Source organism: Rhinoraja longicauda, chromosome 2 (genome assembly GCF_053455715.1).
Source record: "Rhinoraja longicauda isolate Sanriku21f chromosome 2, sRhiLon1.1, whole genome shotgun sequence".
NCBI classification, from domain to species: Eukaryota; Metazoa; Chordata; class Chondrichthyes; order Rajiformes; family Arhynchobatidae; genus Rhinoraja; species Rhinoraja longicauda.
In genome coordinates, this window is record NC_135954.1 from 58,162,647 (window position 1) to 58,178,366 (window position 15,720).

Consider the following 15,720-nt stretch of genomic DNA (forward strand, 5'->3'; position numbering starts at 1 on the left):
CAATAAAAAAAAGCAGCTTAAAATGTAAAAGTTTAATAACAGGAGTGACTCCAATTAAATACTGCAGAATGGTTTTGGATTATCATCAGCCATTCAGCTAATGGGAATACTCTCTTAAGTGCTGTGAACTGTGCCAATGATCTAGCACCAGAGTAATGCTGCATGAGCTATTAAGCGGAGTGACCTTTCAATTAGTTCCGTTTTTTTCGTGCTCTTCCACCGAGAGCATTGGTGAAAGCGCCGTGGCAACCTCTGTGTCAACCAACAGTCTGATTTTGCTCAAAAACAATCCTTTATAATGAAATAAATAACTTTTCTCTTCCCTTGCACGCATTTTGTTTTTGTTCTGTCTGCTTCTTTCAGTGAATAAGGACAGAGAAAGTAAAATATCATTGAAATGCCGAGAAAAGAAACACAAAAAAAAAAAAAGGATGCTCACAAAAAAATTCCCGGAGTACCCAGCTGCCTTTGAAAAGCAAGACATGTGCTCCAAGGGACCGTGCCTTGGTGCATGACTTAGATTCAGAGTCTCCTGACATGAAGTGTCGTGGGAATAAAAATCGGAAATTCTGGAAACGCTAGGGGGTTCATTTGGATACAGAAAAAAACGATTTAGTTCCGCAGAGGGTTAAACAGTGGAAGCATGTTGCGCAGGATTACTTTACAGCTAAATATTTATATGCCAGGCAATTGAAATAAGTCATTCAGTGCAAAACTATTTTCTTGGTAAGATTCTATGAATATATTAGTTCTTTAGCCACAGATTTCTATGAATAAAGAAATAATGTATTCCCAAAATAATTGAATGTTTTTCCATCTAAATGTTATTGTGCTTTTTGTTTGCATATTTGATTTCCCTCCCTATGAATAAAGAGAATGCATATGTTTTCAGGCTGTGCTACAGAGACCTGCTGCTATTAAACCCGTGCTTTGATCTACAGTCTGCTGGGTTCTGGTCCGATTCAAAGCAAGTGGGAGAAGCAAAGATCATTCCATCCGAGTGGGGCGAAGATACCTGATCCGAAAATGATTTACAATTCGTGGGCACTTTCACCGTTTATTATCGCAATTCGCGAAAGAAAGCTGATTCTAAAGTAGCGGGGGATGTAGTGAAAGGAGGAATGCGATCGCTTAGGACTTCAAACAGGGGGAGGTCAATCCATCACTGTGTAAATGTGTGTAGATGTGTTTTGGAAGGGTGGCGGAGGACGCAGAGGGAGGCTCTTATAACAGAAAGCTCTTCACTATAACACTCCCACTGAATTCACTTGCAAATTCCTCAACCCTGAAAGTCACAGGATTCCCAGTGCCCCCTCGCCCGTGCAGAGCACAGGCTGCACAACAAGCTTACAGTCAGTCCTCTCACTCCTGCGGGCGGATGTTATTATTAATAATAATCAAAGAACCGAATGGTCACCAATCAGCAAGCTGACGGGCAGAGACCCCCGCCCACCCTCCCTCCTCAACACCCTCTCTCTCTCTCTGTCTGTCTCTGTCTCTCTCTCTTGGCTGCGGGTCGCTGTTTCCAAGTGCCAAATAAAAGAGAGAAGCTACGAGCCGATGCCTGAATTAGACAGAGCAAGAAGTCAGTGTTGGTATCGCAACATCCTAAAGCGACCGCAGCACCAGGGGCAGGCAGGCAGCAGCACCTTACTTGACAGCACCAGGGGCAGGCAGCTCAAGTGGTCGCAGACCAGATGGACAGTGCGTGTTAAAGGTAAGTGCTTTAACCCTGGTTATTGCGGCGGGGCTTTCTGTTGAATGTTGTCTGGCGGTTAACAGAGATATCCCGGGGGGGGTGGATAATGTTTGTCCCCCTCTCTGCCCTTTACGGCGTAGATACAGCGCCTGTGATCGCCGCGGCTGTTACACAAGGCATCGTGCAGCGTGTCTCTGATCCGGCAGCTTTCCAATGCAGCGGCTGCTGTCGTGGGGACACTTGTCGGGGCAGGGGGTATCGGGGAGCGGGCTGGAGTTAGCTGTGCACGTTAGCGCCAATGCAATGTGGCTCGGGTTTGCGTGCTGCCGAGTCGGAGTGGTTGGTGCGTGTTCCGGCTGAACTTTAATAGTTTGTGTTAATTGTCTGCACCTTGTGAGGCTACGGCACCGTGACATCCCCAGCCAGGATGAATCTTTGCATTATTGTGCGGGGAAGCAGGCGTTGATTAGTGCGTCTCCCTCCACCTACACACTCACCAGAGACAAATGCCCTGGTGCTGAGGCGAAGCGGACAGAGCAGTGTGGGTGGGATGTGCAGAGAGGTGCCCGGGGTCTCTACCCAAGGTCAACCCGACGTTTGAAGAGCAACACGCGGTGAAGTTGGGGGACAGGAGGCACCAACCTGAGCCCACCCAAAATGCCGGCGGGATTCACCGCGGGCGGGGTTTGTTGCTGCCCAGGTGCTGCCTTCATCACTTTCCAGCTCACCGCTCAATATTCAACACTGAGCAGTTTAACTCTGTGTGCAACACATCATTAATATGTATATGGGTGCTGGTGTGTGCGTGCACTTAGTACACAATCTGCAGTGTTTATAGATATCGTGCATTGTGTGAGGAGGGAGATATCGGTGCGTGTCTGTCCTACTAACGGTTTGTAGAAAGACTGTTTTTTTTTGCGTAATGATGAGACTCGGCACGTCCGCGACCGCGACAAAAGCGGGTTACTTTCTGTAATTGTTTTTGTTTTTACTGTGAAGCCTTTTGCATTTTCGCCTAACTTCGACCTCGCCTGCTACAGCTGCGCTACAAACGCGGTCTTGCGACTTGGCTGGGTGTCAGGCAGGCAGTGGATGGATGTAAGCGACCCAAGTGCTGATAAGAAATCCCAGTGAATGTCAAGTCCCGAGTCCCGGGGAGGGAGTCACTAACCGGCTTGGTTTAACTTGCTGGTGATTTAACCCTTGCTTGGACCGGGGACTGCAGTGTGACCGGATTCCTCCTCTCGGCCCATTATACCCGTACCGACTCTTTAACAAAAATCTCGTGTGCTGTATTAATGCTTCCAATGAGAAGAGGGGAAATACATCAAACGGAATGTGTTTCAGGTATAAACAGGGTGCCCTTAAAAAAAAAAAAGGGGGCGCTTTGAGAAGTGGGTGCAAGGGTGCTTTTGTCCATCGGTTGTCGGTGGAGCTGTCCAGCGAGACGCTGATAACCGAGTGTTTGCTGAAGAGGGTGATCGCTTGGTTCATCGGTGTAGTAAATGTCAACTCCCGTTGACAAGAGCGTGATGCATACCTACCTTCTCCGCAAAGAAATAATTCGGGTGTTTCAAATGGGCTATTTCCAGTCCGCCGTGCTTATTTCAACCGTGTGTTGGTTCTACGTAGGGATAGAAAAGTATTTGGTTTACCGGAGCAATTTTGAATGAGATGAGACCGCGCAGAAGTGGCTCGATGTAAACACACAGCAAGTGTTTTAACCCATTCCGCCGCTGCGTGATAGGCTGCATTCCTCCAATCAATGTAAATTCACACCTCCCTTGCTGTCCTCAGAACCAAAAGTCTTCAAAAATATTTACTCTCTTCCTATCTCCTTGCATCTCTCAACAGACGTTGGATATCTCAAGATTATATAGCCAAAATTAACTTTAAGCAGAAAAGTATTAGAGGCTTTGTGAACTTAGACAGACTTGGATTCATGTTTTATTTTTAGCCGTGGTTCTCAACCCTTCGGTCCAGCACTTTGTGAGTGTTGGTTATTGATAAAGTAATGCCCACCATTTAGGCTTTGAGCTGTTTAAATCGATCCTTCTGACTCTGTTGTGTTTGCGTTGTACAGAATCTAAAAAAAAAACAGAAGCTTAATTATAGCTCAGACGAGACTTAAATCAAGATTGATGTGTACGACAATAATGTAATGCCTATTATCCAAACAAGTCGCTCTTCCTGCTTTCCCGCTGAGACTCGCAATGATTGAAGAAGGTTAGGCGCACACGTTGCAGGCGTTAAACGGCAGGTGCTTGGATCCGGGCTGACATTACAGCCACGGGACTATGAAGGCCAAGTGTTGCTTCCAGCGACACAAGGGGTAATGCAATAATTTGCCCGTAAAATCTTTGCTCTACAGTATTTGTAAAAAAAAATAATTGTCAAATATTTTGTGTGACCATACTTATATTTGTAATGATCAAGAAGGGCAGTGCTTTTAATGGTTGTGAATATCCCTGATAAATGAGGCGTCTAATGTGTTCCTGCTCCTGGTACAGCTCGTGAATTATTTCAGGGTATTTTAACTTGTTGCCTCGAGTTTTCCATAAGTCTCATTCTGGGTGGCAGTTTATGAAACACTGGAAGGACTTGCTTAAAACAGATGTATATTCATTTACTTTCATATTTGTTCTTTGTTAATTCTAATGATGCAATAACCTAATTTAGTTTTGTTAATAATTTAAGTTTCAATTTGAGTAAATATGGGATATTGAGATGTTGTATCCTAAATATTACATGGCAGCTTGTATTTTTTTAAATTTCGTGTTGCGGATGAGATATATCTGGTTTTATATTACCTTGGATGCCTTTGATTTAAAAAAAAATTGTGTATTGTGCACACTTTTGAATGTAATTTCAAAAACAATTGCAAATCGGTTTTAGAAATATGCATAGGAAAAAGTAACTTCATTACTATTGCTACTGTAAACCCATTGGCTTCCAATCCAGGCAAACAGTGATTCACAGTTCATAGTCTCACTGTTGACATAATGTTGAAGAAGGTTCTTAATATATCATGGGCATAGGAAGAAAACCTTGCTCCACGGGATTAACTGTGCACAGCTGGGACTCATAAGATATGGGACTATTTTACACTGAGAGCCATGAATCGAGAAAAACCTATATCATAAATTCAAAACAATTCACAATTATTTACTTCAACTGGACACTTTTATAATTAGAAACAGATCACAGTAGTAATACAAATCACACGCATTGTTATATTGCAACAATTTTTTGTTAGTATTTTAACATGGTAGGTAAATAATGTAAGGCAAAGAGCATATGATTTTACATGATAGGTCTGTATCAACGGTGTGAGGGTGTTGCATTTAGGGGGAAATAGGGGGGAAATTGATAACGTCTATTGTATTTTACCCCTATTGCTTGGAAAGACTTTGTAAACCTGTAAACCTTCCAAAGAACCATTGTAATCCTAGCACTTACAGAGGTAGTAAGTTATTATCATCTAAACCTACTCCAACAAACAGAATTTTGAGCTCCATAATTCTCCTAGTATTCTGATAGCTCAAATAGTCATGCAGTAGTCCCATATTTCATGGCTTGCTATAGATACAATAATGGAAATTATCGTAAACAATCATGCTGATTTAAAGACAGTTAAGGAGGGTTTTATCCATGACCATGGAGCAAAATCTTATTGGAAATAAAGCAAAGCATTATTACATACATTGTGGATTATTTGGGAACTTTGCCCCTGCTTGTTGCAAGAGACTGGATACATTGTAAATTTAAGCAGATAGATTTGAAGTTGGATGTTTATACCTCAATCCGGAGTCTAATAATGGCTACCGTGCATGGCATTAAGGACATTTGCCTGCAAATCAAGGAGAATGAAGAGTAATCGTGATTTGCTGGGGAAGTTGAGGAGAAGAAAGTCAAGCCAAGCATTCTGAATTGATTGGGAATTGGTTAACTACCTGCTAATTTTCAGCTTGCCCTGCAGAACTTCTATTCCCAGTTCAGCGTTTCAAGTATCTTCTATTTTTTATTCCAGAATTCCAGCATCTGTACTAACTACAATTTGGGTTTGTTTTTTTTTGCAGACACTTTCATGTCGCAATGAAAGCCCTAAAAATCCCAACGTGTTTATAATTAACACTACGTAAACCCGAACTTAAGTAGAGCGATGTTGCTGCCTTTTAAGTATATATATTGAAAAGGGCACTTTATTCAATACGTCACCGAAAATATTGTTGGTTTATCAATGGCATTGAAATTTAACATAGCAAGTCGGAGCTAAATTGCCTTTTTTTAAAAATGTGAACGGTGTCAAAGTGGAAATTGAATTATGTGCGATAATTACGTTCGCAATATTCATATGGGTGCAGATTTGTCACAAAAGACGTTGAAGACTGACTCTACAACCCAGGTAGCATCTGCCGGGGAAAAGCGGATTCCTAGCAATTCCCAACGTGATGGTTGCTATGAGCTATAGTATTTTGCTGCTATGATGAAAATATGACTAAGACAGTCCCTTCTCAGTTTTTTGTCCCTTAGAATGCCGAGTAATTTCATTAGTGGGTGTTGTGGAGTCAGTTCGTGCATTGCCAAGTGATCGCATGACATACATAGAAACAGAAAATGGGTGCAGGAGGAGGCAATTTGGCCCTTCGAGCCAGCACCGCCATTCATGGTGATTATGGCTGATCGATCATCCACAACCAGTAACCCGTGCCTGCCTTCTCCCCATGTCCATTGATTCGCACGGTAGCGCAGCGGTAGAGTTGCTGCTTTACAGCGAATGCAGCGCCGGAGACTCAGGTTCGATCCTGACTACGGGTGCTGCACTGTAAGGAGTTTGTACGTTCTCCCCGTGACCTGCGTGGGTTTCCTCCGAGATCTTCGGTTTCCTCCCACACTCCAAAGACGTACAGGTTTGTAGGTTAATTGGCTGGGTAAATGTAAAAATTGTCCCTAGTGGGTGTAGGATAGTGTTAATGTGTGGGGATCGCTGGGCGGCACGGACGGTGGGCCGAAAAGGCCTGTTTCCAGCTGTATATATATGATATGATGATATGAAGAGCTCTCTATCAAACTCTCTTTTAAATTCATCCAGTGGATTGGCCTCGAGTGTAGCAATACCCTGGGACCCCATTTCTATTGGGAGCTATTCCACAACAAAAGACTATCCCAGTTGCTTCCCATCATGAATCCCAAAATGTTACCAAAGGCGTCCTCGTTTAAAAGTCCCTTTCTTCAGGAGTTGAGGAACCACGAGGACACCTGGTTTCAGGCGCAGCTGCTGAACTCAGCAGCCAAAGAAATCCACGAGGAAAAAGACCTGGTGGCATTCACCTTGCTCCGTTTCATCCAATAATCCACTTCTTTAAAAGCGAAAAGTGGATTAAAATATTGCTGCAAAGCCGCTTTCATCTGTGCACTGCAACCACTTTAATCTGTGCACTGCAACCAGACGAGGGTTGCAAACAGCTGTGGACTTCTTTCAAGGGTTTGGTCGATGCGGAGGGACACAATGATAGCATGAAAACACCGAAGTCCCACAATGAAAGTGCCTGGAGGTTGTTTGAAAGGTAAATAAACGAAGGCAAGTTATTCCTCTCATTTGCGGCTGTCTGGATTTAGCCCAGACATCTTTGACAAGGGAGAGTGGTACTAAGTTCCTTCACATTTGCTGTAAAGTGAAGGCATTCGGCAGTGGTAGTGGTTTTAGCTGCTTGTCCTTCCACGAGCTTCCTTACCAATGTCTGGCACACAACCCTCCCAGTCAGTGAGTGCGACAGTGGATCAGTCCCGATGGCTGTTGATAAGACAGTAGATCCTGTGCAATGATTTCTCTGAGGCGGGGATATGGGGCGCACCTATCCTCGCCCTCACATCCTTTGCACCCGCAAACAGCTCGGAGGAGAGGCCGATGTGCTTGGGTTTGATTTGTAGACCAAGCGGGCATGGCAGTGTGGATTGCCTCCACTTCTAGAGAGCTCATGTGGGTCGTGTCTCCGTAGGGAGAGGTGCCAAATTAATCCCCGGGGTGCTTATACCAACGCCTGCGACCTATCTGCAGGGCCGGCGTGTAAAAGCAGGGAGGTGAGAGAAACAAATAGTATTGGCAGAGGCGGTGTGAAATGTTGTCACCAGCCTTGTCCAAGAAGGCTCCACCCATTCGAGCAACCCTGGAGCAAGATAACCCCCATTGTTGCCAGCCCAGAGTCTCCAACTAATTTCAGTTGCAAAGTTAACTCGGATTCCTCTTGGTTTGGGTAAACAGCCCCGGCTATCATTGATTTCAAACGCGCATTAATGCTCGTGTCTCCCAAATTCAAAACCCTGGTTGTGGTGAACGGGTACCCAAACAATATGCACCTTTCAATTTAATCTTAAACAAGCCGTTAGCCTCCCTTCTTCCCTCTCGGCTGTTTTCCTTTGGTCCCATTTGGTAATATGTGTGTGTGTAAACATTTACGCTATCCGTTTGCAAACGCGAATGGTTTGTTTCACTGGCATCCCGTGGAAGCCTTGGTTGGGGATTGATATTGACAGGACGCTAATCATCCAGCCGCGCTCCCAGCTGCAAAGAGTGAAAGCCTTGGCTTGCTTCTCGGAGCACAGCTCCCACAACTAGCCGGATCATGAAGACACATGACAACTATAACATCCTGCTGAGAAAATGTATTGATATATCAGCGTGTTTTGTCTAGTGGAAGGCGAGATAAGGCGCTTGCAATCTGTCCTTCCCCGTCTCTGCTCCTGTGCATTGGTATTCATCCCTGTGCATTCTTCTCCAACGCGGGGGGTCCGCGGATCCAACTGCTTCTAATTTGTAACACACGAAGCATTTACATTTTGCATTGTTCAAGCAGTTTATTAACCTTATCAGGACCGAGGTTTCTTCATCTTTCCAAATACACGCTTTCATCCGCTGCCTGCGGCCGGATATATTTTACAGAGAGTCAAACATAGCCTGGCTGCAGCAAGTTAGCAGAACTCCTTAATCCAACCTTTCACTTGCTTATCTCCACTCACGGTGGGTTTCTGCCCCGTTGACCGTGAAGACTGGGATTTCTGGTCTTATTGGGATTCATAGTTTCGGGTAGTCTTTATTCATTGATGTAACGTGACATGAATCCCTTTCATTTGGCAGAAAGAAAACGTTAGTGGCAGTGGAGGCCCGTTCCAGTGGCGAGGGCAGGGAGTCTCAGACGGAGAAAGGAGAATAAACGGGAAGGAAACAATAGACGATAGGTGCAGGAGGAGGCCATTCGGCCCTTCGAGCCAGCACCGCCTGGTGGGACTATAACTGGTCCCAATAACTGGGACTCGGCTTGATGGGAAGAGAGAGGGGAAGTTTTTGGCCTCCATCACAGTGAGGGGGTGTTTGGAGTCACTGTGATGGATGTTTGTGTTGGGGTTGTGTGTCTTGTGTTTTTTGTACTGCTGGCTAAGTAATCTCGTTCGGAACGAATGACAAATAAAGCTATTTTGGATTTGGATTTTGGATTAGGAGGTTTGCAACTCTGGCACTTTGAATTGATGTTCCCAGGACGAAGGCGGAGTTAAGCAAACCAACGGAAACGTACTTTGAGGAATAATTCATGACATTTCTCAGCACTCTCAGCAGTGCATGATGCATGTAAGTTTCAAGTAAATGGGTGTAAAGTGAGAAACTAAAGAAGGATTTGGAAGCCCCTAACGAAAATAAGTTTTAGTTAAGAAAAGATGAAAGTTTGGCCCACATTGTCTTCCTATGGCCCTGTCTAGATTTAAAAGCAAGTGTAGACATTCTAGTCACTCCTGCCCGCTGTTCCATGACTCGGGTCAGGCAATGTAAGTGGTGGAAACATTCAGACAGGTCTTAGCAACTTGGCAGAAGATATTTGACATTTTCCGCAGATTTACACCTAAGAGACATCACGATTTCTGCTTCCTTTGCATTTTTTAAGACCAGTTTACATTTGAAGCAACAAAAAAAAAAAGAATCCTCGTGCTCCCCGATGTGGATGTTGATGCGGCATTGCACTGATCAAGGGTGTCTTTAAAAGGAGTTTGGCTCCCTCTTGTGGTTGGGTCGTTTTGTTGTTTGAATGCGAAATTAATAGTCAATTATTTTTCAGATAATTATCAGAAGGCTTATTTTCTGACCCAAGCACGTTGTCAATAACTGAAAGGCAGGAGCAAAGAAAGCTGCATTGAAGAGCTATTGGTATTTTTCTTCCAAAAGGCACATTGGTTGAATTAAAGAACAGGGAAGACGGATAGTGCAACAACATCATAATTTATCAAAACACACAGTGAGGTCAGAAGCTAAATTGTACCACGTTTGTGGTGCTGAAACAGGATTTTTTAAAATGTTCGAAGCCAGCACTCAAAAGCTCATTATTGCCCATTCACCAACCAATAATCTGAACTAGAATGATCCTCAGAGATCTGATGTGTGCACCATGACCAGGATACATTACCGACATGACCTTTAGACTTTAGAGACACACCGTGGATACGGGCCCTTTGGCCCATCGGATTCATACCAAGCAGCAATCATCCTGTACTCTAGGGGCAATTTACAATTTTTACCAAAGCCAAATTAACCAACGTCTTTGGAGTGTGGGAGGAAGCCAGAGCTCCCAGTGAAAACCCACACGTCACAGAGAGAACATACAAACTCCGTAGTGACAGCACCCATAATCAGGATCGAACCCGGGTCCCTGGCACTGTAAAGCAGCAACTCTATCATTGCAACAACCTGACACAAGGTGTTCTAGGCTGATACTCAAAGCAGTATTGAAGCTTCCCCACCAGGATAAAGCTGTGGAGATAAAAAAAAAGTAGTTGTTCTTGCTGGTGTATTGATGGTATTGATTTACTGATGAAAATTGCACGCATTTTCATCTAGGTGTCTTGCTAAAGCGCCGTACAAATGCAATCCAGTGCTGCCAATTCTGTCTGTCCGTGGTTGTTTGCATGAGACACAGGAAGTGAGGAGATTTAATTAACTTGAAATTTTAAAAGAGATGGGTAAATGAAGATGTTATCACAGTGAAATTAACGCAAAGGGCTGGGAAATTTGCAGTGGGTCATTCAGCTTCTACAGTGGGAGAAAGAGAGTTAACATTTCGGGTCAATCAACAATTGATACTAGAAAAAATAAATAAACCAATCTGTGGGGGTTGAGGACACTTCTGTGATCAAGTGGAGACTAAGATTGGCCAGGTGACACAATGTCCTCATAGCCATTCAGTTAATGGGTGAATTTAGAGAGAAGAAACCATATCAATCAAACGTACTGAAACAATTAAATGAAGCAAACAAGTGCTAAAAATTTGAAACAAAGGCTAATGATGCAAATTCAAGATCAGGCAGCAGGAGAGAGGAATGCTGAGCATTCACTATTAGATAATGCATATTTTCATCAGTTATATAACCTTGGTTATTGATAATGTTTTCATGGTTTGCTATATTTATGCTGCCGAGCCACCACTTGTTTATTATCCTTCAAAGCCACCAGTTATTTATGGGTTATATTTGTTTCACCAGGGATTGAATATTTGACAGGATGGAAAATATATTTTGGTTGGAGGATATAGCAGGACTGGCAATGATTCTGGCCCTTCCAGATTATCCCAACATTTAAAAGGGTCTAATTTTTCTAAATGTGTCATGGTGGAATACTAATTCAATAGATCCAGCCTCAAATATCAGCTAGTCTACTACCTTTCCACCATTTATGATTGTGGCAAGGTTTATGTTGATGACAATGAGATTTCTCTTCAGATTCAGATAGTTCTCTGTACCCCAGCCATATTAGAACAAGCCTCTTTCACTTTAAATTGTTCTTGTGAACTCAATAATGAAAGTTTATGTCAAACAGTTGCTGAAAGCAATCAATCAGTCAGCTTTTGCAGTGTGTGAGAAGTTAAGAAAATTGCAGACCACTTAGTAATTAATTCCCAGGATAGACTTCTTATTAGTGACACTTGACTCTCTTTTATTGGTGTTGTTGAGGCATTGCTATTGGGTTTGTTTTAACCTGCTGACTTCAACCTGACAATATAGGTTGCTTAACAGCACAATTTCAGTTGTTAATTTTGCCATCCATTACGTGATTTTTTTTTTTACAGTATTTCTTTTTACTTTTAATGAATGTGAACTTTAAGAGGATTATCATACTGTTGAGATGAGCTACAAGAAGAGAAATATGTGGACTTTAACCTTCATTTCTCTTTTTTGTTAAATCTAAGCAATCGCATTTTATTGTGTTTGAGGATAATTCAATGTCAGATGCTGTGCTTGTAATATGATGAATGCCGGCAAGTAGTATCATCTGTAAACTCGGCCAGTGACAAATGAAAGCATGTTATGATTACAAGACAAGAGTTGAATATGAAATGTTCAAGTACTTTTCAAGTTAAGAATCGATCTGTGAGGGGATTTCTCTACACTTTTTTTCATTTAAGGTCTTTTAAACAGTGGATATCAGTTCCAAACAGTCTCCATACCCGCGAGAACAGCTAACTCAGAATGTGAAGTGCAAGCTTCAAATGGACTGTCAAGATATCCCGTTTTTTAACACATTATTTATACACCTTTTGGTATGATTTGGATAGACAGAGTATTCTGAATTGCCATCACCAGTGATGACTGTCCAATTACAAAGATGGCAAACCTCCAGTAACTAAAAGAGTAGTAGGATTTGGATGGTCATCCTAAATTCTAACATTGCCTTCAATATGAATGAAGTTCAAGAAGTATATGTTAACAGCTATTTGGGAGCTCAGGATGTTCACTCAGTGAAGTCACGTGATAATGAAATGAATGAGAACAACTACTCACTGATATTCGAGAAGCAATGCTACCACTGTGTTGCTAATGTGCTTTCTCACATTCAGTTATTCTAGAATCGCAACAATATGGAATCATAGATAGACATAAAAAGCTGGAGTAACTCAGCAGAACAGGCAACATCTCTGGAGCGGAATGGGTGACGTTTTGGCTTGAGACCCTTCTTCAGACTCATGGAATATAATATCTGTGAACTTGCTTTCTTCAACTGTTTGAAACAAACCTTCATTATTGAGTTCATTAGAGCAATTCAATGTGAAAGGGGCATGTTCTAAAATATACTGACCTCTTTTCTTTCTGAAAGCTCCACAGCAGGGAATAAAGCCACCTGACCAATTCACTGCTATACCAAGTTCCCTGGTGGCTCAATAGAGCTAAATAAATTATAACTAATGCACTACGCCTTGGAGAGAGAATGAAGAGGGAGGAAGGATAAACTGGAAAGATCTCTTTCCTTTGATTTAATGGAAGTTTTCAACATTAAGAAAGATTTTGTCAGACGAGACCAAAATAGACAAACACTTTTGTTCACCAACATTCCAGGTCAAGACAGAGAGATGCAAATGTTCTGAGACCCTTTCTCGTCCTGACCTCTCAATGTGTGAGTAAGGGGTTGTGATATCCTTACAGGAATAGTTCTAAGGATACTATTTGACGCACATTGTACCAAAAGAAGGACTGATGGCAGCAACCTGCTTGCTTTCAGGTGCTTGGAAAGTGATGATGTAAACATGAAAGCAAAACCATGCAAGAGAATACGATGTTATGCACATATAATAATAGAGGAAAAATACTTTAGAGTGGTATATTTCTGCTAAAGTTGCTCAACAGTTGATGGAACTGCTCAGAAAAGTATAAAATGGCTCATTGGATGGATGAGCATTTGAACATACCACTCACATAAGAAAAAAAAAACAGACATTGGATTGAGCAGTCAGCATTTTCTTTCCAAGGAATTTCAACAAATGAAAGGAGATTACAAATTAAATTCTAAAATATCTTTAAAAGGCAAATTTTGGAATTGATAATAGAAAAAAATACTATTCCCTGGAATTTGATATTTGTTTCTCAATTGAGAAAATGTCAAAAAATTATTTCCTTCGTAGCAATCTCCCATATGTTTAATACCCTTCTGTTCCCAGACTTGTAATATTTGATTATTCCAAGCAAATGGCAGCAATCTATTTTTTACTAATGGAGTTTTAGCTGTTAGAAAAAATCTTTAATCATTAGCTTTAACTGTTTTCAACAATATATTAATTAAATGTTTTAGCAAAGGTGACTCTTGATCCTTAACTAATAGCTTCGCTTCCCATTTATAGATAAATTCTTCTGGGCATAGTTCTTTTATTTTATCCATTTCAATTTTAACCCATGCTGTTTTTCCACCCTCTTGATAAAAGGATGAAATAAAACTCATTTGTGCTGCCAGATAGTAATTTTTAAAATTTGGTAATTGCAGTCCACCTAATTCAAATTTCCATGTTAATTTTTCCATAGACACTCTTGGCATTTTACCTTTCCAGAGAAAATTTCTCTCAATTTTATTCAATTCTTGAAAAAAATTATTTGGTAAAGGTATAGGCAGTGTTTGAAATAAATACTGTAACCTCGGAAAAATATTCATCTTAATACAGTTCACTCTCCCTAGCAATGTAATTGGAAGATTCATCCATTTCTTCAAGTCCTCCTCAATTTTTTTAATTAGTGGTTTATAATTTAGTTTATACAGATTATTTAACTTATTATCTACTTTAACCCCTAAGTACTTCATGCCTTCTTTTTGCCATTTAAACTGACTTTCTCTTTTACATTGATCATAATTACCTTCAGAAAGAGGCATTATTTCAGTTTTATCTTTATTAATTTTATATCCTGATACTTTCCCATATTCTTCCAGTCTGGAATATAATTTTCTTAAGGATTCCAATGGTCTAGTAAGACAAAAATTTTAAGGGAAAAGTTTTTTTCCCTTAAAACTTTTAAGGGAAAAGTTAGGTAATTCAATGTTTTTATTTCAAATTAAAGGAATTGAATCCCTGATTCAGGGCAAGGGAACTAAAAAAATTATATCTTCAATGTATAAATTGTTACAAAAATCTAGTCCAAAGACAGAAATTCAAAAATCAAGACAAAGATGGGAAACAGATCTGAATATTAGCATTGATGAACCAAGTTAGGAAAGATTGTGTTTAGAAAGTATGAAAAATACTATTAATGTGAGATATAGTTTAATACAATACAATTTTTTACATCAACTATATTTAACTCTGAAAAAATTAAACAATTTAAATCCAAATTTACCTGAAATTTGTTTTAGATGCAACCAGGTACTTTTTTACACTCCACATGGGCATGTCCTAAGGTAACTCCTTTTTGGAATCCAGGTTGTTTTTATTGGGAGATACTAAAGGAATATTACCAAGATTAATTTTAGATAAATATCAGGAAAGATTTCTCAAAATAGCAATAGCAATAGCAAAAAAATGTGTGGCGGTCACTTGGAAAGATCACAATGAAATAAGAATTGCAAGATGGTATGCAGAAATGCATAGTTGTATCCCATTAGAAAAAGCTACTTATAATCTGAGAAATAAATATGATTTCTTTTTGAAACTTTGGAACCCATTCACTTTAAAACTAGGATTAAGAATTGGAAATATTTAATTTTAGGATTTTTTGATACCCCTAAAAAGAATTTAATAAGAAATTAGCCGGAAGTGTTTCCTTCTTGTCTCCAGGTTTCCTTCTTTCTTCTTTCTTTCTTTCTTTCCTTTTTAAATTTTTTTATTTCTTTATCTTTCGTCTTCTCCTTTTTCCTCTTTTTTCTAACTGGGGGGAGGGGGGTTGTGGGTGGGGAGATAATACAGAACAATACAGGTATAATCGAATTTAAAATGTATAATCGAATTTATAATGTAGGTACCATCGCGTACTATGAGTTCATACATGTATTTGTTTTGTTACAATTTAAATTAAATAAAAAATAAATTAAAAAAGAGGCAAATTTTGGGATGATTTTCCTTTGGAGAGTCTATTCTATGTAAGAATAATGACAGTCATTCAAGATTGATGGGTGGAGATTTTTTTCCATCGTTATAGTTATAAATATACTTTTTAAATTATCTTCCCCATGGGTTCTGAAGGTTTTGCTTTTAAGTTAGATAGAGGGAAATGGGCATATGAGAACATTC

The 15,720-nt window shown here is 40.7% G+C and overlaps 1 protein-coding gene across 6 annotated transcripts in view; it reads left to right on the forward strand.

Annotated features, from left to right (window-relative positions):
• The first annotated feature begins 1,010 nt into the window (after positions 1–1,010).
• The window catches only part of LOC144604751 (cadherin-6-like), a 171,488-nt gene continuing 156,778 nt past the window's right edge, over positions 1,011–15,720 (forward strand). Inside the window, exon 1 of one of the 6 annotated variants that reach the window (XM_078419385.1) lies at positions 1,011–1,717. The gene's annotated coding sequence lies outside the window, so the exon portion shown is untranslated. Of the gene's footprint in view, positions 1,718–1,989; positions 2,043–2,532; positions 2,592–3,623; positions 4,032–7,087; positions 7,267–15,720 lie in introns of those variants that run through there. The other 5 variants (XM_078419428.1, XM_078419418.1, XM_078419410.1 and 2 more) reach the window with 5 other exon arrangements.